Source organism: Numida meleagris, chromosome 3 (assembly GCF_002078875.1).
Source record: "Numida meleagris isolate 19003 breed g44 Domestic line chromosome 3, NumMel1.0, whole genome shotgun sequence".
Classification (NCBI taxonomy): Eukaryota; Metazoa; Chordata; class Aves; order Galliformes; family Numididae; genus Numida; species Numida meleagris.
The window spans coordinates 109,299,852-109,305,247 of NC_034411.1; positions in this window are offsets into that span (position 1 = coordinate 109,299,852).

Here is a 5,396-nt window from a genome sequence, read left to right on the forward strand (position 1 = left end):
GCAACTGGCTATCCAAGCCAGCTGCACGTCTACAACAGTGTGACACGATCTGTGTGTATCGTCTCTTCTGCTTAATTACATGGCCATCTTTTCAGCCTGGTCTAGTATTAGATGTGGAGGTTGGTGGCCCTGCCTGTGGCAGGGGGGTTGGAACTTGATGATCCTGGAGGTCCCTTCCAACCCAAGCCATTCTGTGATTCTATGATTCTGTGGTTTTGCAGTTTACAAGTAGAGATGTCCACGTGAACTCCTTCTTCTCCTGAAGTCAGCAAGGAGGTTGTTTTAGTGACCATGGTTCTTGCATGTGTTCTCCCTGATGAGGAGAAGACCTCGGATGGGTGTGAAGCCCAGACAAATGCTAACAGGAAAGCTGAGCTGCCATGGGACACTTTTCACCAGAAACACCCAATTCCAGTAACACTAACCATACTCATGAATATTCGGGAAAGATCAGAGAGAAAAGAGGGTCATCTGTACCAATCCATGTGCAGATACATGCGTGGACACCTTATTATTTTGTCCCATTATTTAAAACCCATGATCAGTGTGAACCAGACTGAAGAGGAAGCTGGTAATCTGAAATGAATTCTGAAGATTTTCCTTTAGAAATATAATTCAAAGCTCCGACTGCCAAATTTCTGATTGCTTGTTCCTGACTTGGATTTTTTCAATCAGGATGTAGAAACCCAACAAAATTCACACCAGTTCTTTCAGAAGCAAGGAAAAAAAATTAAAATAATAATAAAAATAATAAAGAAGGAAAGAAAGAATGAACCCACCCTTTTGGATGAGACGGACTCAATGGATAAGTGCCTGCTGCCACAATGAGACACACATGGCCTGTTCAAAGATGCCTTTGCAGGGAGCCAGGCCACAAATAAATAAAAAAGACATGGTATAGGGTTGAACTGACCACTTTTTCTTAAATAAACAATAGATCCAAATCAAGTAACTCTAAATCATTTAGGAGGGCTTTGTTGATCCTGACCAGAACTAATATGTGCAGATAACCTACACTCGGTCTTATAATTATCATTCCCTGCATGGCTACCACATATCAGAAATCCCACTTCTGTGAGAGAAGATGAGAGGGAAGATAGGAAGGGACAGAAATAGGAGGGATGATCTATTTTCTCCAGCCACACATCTTATGTGGAGTCTAAGTAGACTCATGACAAAAGGGAGAGAACAGCCTGAGCGCTATGGGGCTGCTCCCCCAGGTTGTGACTACTACCACATGTTACACTGGGGCTGCTCCTACCATAAAGTCTGGCAAAGTTGACAAAAGGGGAATAGGAAAGTCAGAAGGGCAGAATTCATCCCACTATTTACTTATAGGAAGGTCAAAGCCAGGCCTTTCATAGAACCATAGAATCACCAATGTTGGAAAAGACCTCCAAGGTCATCCTGCAACCTGATGACATTGAAGGTGTTATTTCCAATGGAAATGATAATGCAACATGAGGAAATCACAACAGCATTTGTCAGAATCTACAGATATCAAAAGGGCGACACAGAAAGAATGTTTCAGCCAAAAGATTTTCAGAAGTCTCCCATTTAAAAAGAGTGAAATTTGGGTTAGGCTGCAGTGAATACTGGAGGTTGTGATTATTTTAGCTGCAGACACAAGGTTTGTTCTGCTGTTGTTGCATGATGTATACAAGGCAGAACCCTTTTGGTCAATGTTCTTCACGGTCTCTGCTGTGGACTGTTTATTCCTTCTTCTTTTTTTCAGGGCATTGTATTTTAGCCACCATACAGAATAAAACTTTTTTTTCCTTTTTTTAAGGCATAGAAGACGGAACCACTCTGTAGAATGGTCCTATCTGTCCTAACAAAAGTAGAATTTTAGAAAACACCTAAGGTAACACCTGTGAGTTGCTGCTGTATGTAAGAGAAAGATTCAGGCCAAATAGAATCATAGAATTGCTCAGGTTGGAAAAGACCTTCAAGATCATCAAGTCCATCTGCAACCTAACCATACTACCCTAACTCTGACAACCCACCGCTAAATAAGCAAAGGTCTGGGTTTGCTAGAGTGAATGATAATAACAAGGATTAATATGAGATCCTTTACATCCAACGTGAAGTATTTTTTTAGTGGTGTCACTGTCTGGGAGATGTATTCCTTTTTTTTCAGCTGGTGATCAGTCAGTGCCTAGAGATGATTCATAGAATCATTCAAGTTGGAAAAGACCTCTAAGGCCCCCAAGGCCAACCCCAACCCATCCCACCATGCCTACTGACCACGTCCCTCAGTGCCACATCTCCACAGTTCTTGAACACCTCCAGGGACAGTGACACCACCACCTTCCCAGGCAGCCTGTGCCAGGTGAGGGTGGTGTCAAAACATGAACAATGCTTTCAAAGGAATGGTTTCCTGGAGACGTGATCTTTAAGGACCTGACTCAGCCTGGAGGGTCCTGCAGGATCACAGCAGCGTTCCCACACCACCACTGGCATCCCAATGCACCGTTAAACTTCTCTTGTGAGAGTTACTGAGAGTTTATGCCCCAAATGATCCAGATACAAAGCTTGTAGTGGTCTTATTCCTGTGGAGAAGAGGAAGTGAGCACAAGTTGTGCCATTTTTTAACACCAGCATGACAACTGGGATACGGCAGAGAGAAATCCCACCGGTTAAAAGTTCGGGTTTGCACCTCTCAAAGGGCTCGTGGGGAAAATAGCAATAACAGCAGCGATAAACACAGGAGTGACAAAAAATCTGGGATCCCAGTGCCCGTGCCCACAGTGAGAATAAAAAATGCAAAGCCTGGGCCACCTCGCCTTTAATTTCCTAACTGCTGTTTTGTAAGGCTGTGTCATGCTTCTCAGTTCAAACACGCTTTGGCTCTTTATTATTCATGGGCCTTTTTCTCAGTCAGTGGTGTTGAATAATAAAACAGCCCAGGATCAAATGGGCCAATTCTCCACGCCTGACACCAACTGCTACTGTTCGCTGGGCTCTGCCAAGCGTTGCCTCTGATAATGAGTGGGATTTGGTTAAACAGTAAATTAATGAATAATGAAATATCCAGGTTGATCAGTTAGAGAGCACGCTTGCTTTGCCCCCGGCCAAACGCTCGGGGCAAAAATTACTCTCAAACGGCACTTGCCTGTGTGCTGGGCTGGATAACTATTTTACAGCCTATTGCTTGACAGGATGTTGGGATGGGGGCGAAGGAAGAGGGGGGAGGGTGGGGAAGGGGAGCGTGCAGGGGCTGCTCGTTATCAGCCCTCTCCGAGGGACAGGGGCCGGGGGAGGGATGAGCTCCTACCCAGCTCTTTCTCTCCCAACTTTAGCAAGTTTATACATATACATATGTATATATATGTTGATATGTGTGTATATGTGTATCCATCTATAGATAGAGATAAGGGATTTCTATATAGATACCCCAGCTTTACTTTCCCTTTCAGTCAGCCCCCTGTCCCACCGTGGCCGACCCCCTCCGGCAGCAGTCCCGGCTCAGATTGCAGAAGGAGCCCTTCAGCTGTTGGGGGTAAATAAAAGGGGACGGCGAAAGGGCTGCCTGCACGGGATGGGGCGGCTGCGTGTGAGCGGGGAGAGGAGAAAGAAGCAGAAAGGAGGAAACGACCCTGTCCTGTCGCCTTCATTTTCTGCCCGGGGAGAGATAAGTAGCCGTAAAATATTTCCCGCAGGTCAGTAACACAAGTACATGTATGTACACACACACACACACACACACACATGCAGAGTGCCTACAGCCAGAGGGAAAAAAGAAAAGCCCTTCCTGACTTTCACACCCATGCTCCAGAACTGCACAACGCCCAAGCTAGGGTGTGTACGTCGGGGCTGAGTGTGTTTCTCCTTTCGGGCGAGCAAACCTCTAATTATCACCTTTTATCCGGGGAGAAGGAACTCTGTGCAACTAGCGCCTTTTTTGTTAGTTTGCTTTGGGGGGCGGCTGGGGGGAGGGATCTGCTTTCCAGGCTTTCCAAACAAGCCCCAGCTTCCCAAGGCAAGGCAGGGAGGGGGCAAGGAAATAATAATAATAATAATGATAATAATAATAATAAAAGAGAAAATGAAACAAAACCAGAAAACAATAAGAAAGGGAGGGGGAGGGAAAAAAAAATCTATTTCCAAAAGGCGAGTTTACAGGTCAGGGCTGAGTTACTTTCCCTCGTCTCGTGTCGCTCCGAAGTTAAAGTTTAAAGAGCCCTTTGAAGCACAAGGAAGGAGGTCCCTGCTGCTCCCCCCGCCCCCTCCCTCTCGCGGCAGCTGCTCTGGGCTCTGCTGCAGTGGCAATGTCCCAGGAAAGCAACACGGGAGGGGCTCAAACGCCGTCTCCTGCCCTTTCCCAGCCCCCTCCCCTCTCTGCACCGGGTTTTGCGGGTGTAAGTGTGCGGAGAGTCAGCGGCTGAGCCTCTGGGGCAGCTTAAAGCCGGGCTTTGCTTTCCTCACCGAGCAAAAACCCCTTCCCACAACCGCCGCCAAATATTACTGTCAAAATCCAGAACTTTTCGTTTCCGAATGTTTTGCTCGGTCCCTCCCGTCTCGCTTCAAACACCTTTGAAAATCCAGCTGATTTCCGCGGAAAGCGTTGATCCGAAAATGCCCTCCGACCCCAACGTGCGGTTCCTCCACCACCCCCCGTCCCCGTCCCATTGCTACCGATTACTGTGGCGTGATTTTCTGTACAGAGCTGGAAACAGCCTTCTATTTTTATTCTTTTTTTTTTTCCTTGGCCAAAATAGGATCTGATCTGGATTAAATAAAGCAGTAGCGGTGTGTGAGGAGGACGGGGGCTTGCTGCGGTCCCCATCGCTGCTCTCAGTTATGCGGGAGGGCAGAGCCGGCGGTGCGGGCAGCGCCTGCTTCGGGTGGACTCACCGCGAGTCCTGCAGGAGCGAGGAGCATCTGTGCACCCACAGCGAGATAAACTTATCCTACAGCTGGTTTCGTGGGGTAAAAGATACTTTTTTTGGTATTTGAATGGGTTTTTACTGGGGGAAAATAATGTGTTTCCCCCCCCCTCCCCCAAGCTGATTCACACTGGCGTTTTAAGCGGGTCACGCTCTGAATGTCATTGCGTTTGTACCAGATGCGATTTGTACGTCCACAGCACTAACTCACCACCTGGAAAGGGCCAAAGGTTTCTGTTCTAAGCGCGACGTTCCCCCGTCCTGCTCAGAGCGCATCTCTGAGCGTTCCGGGGGACGGGGGCTGCTCCGCGCACACCTCTGCTTATGGAACAGCGGCAATAAGCACCGGCACAGCACCTCTCCACGCCCGGGAGGAGGGAGGGAGGTCACGCTGCATAGCCGGGACGGTGCTTTAAAAGCACTTTGCGAAGCGTTGAACTACACTCTTTCTATTTTATTATCATTATTATTTTAATCATGGGGGATTTTTCATTTACCCTCATCCTG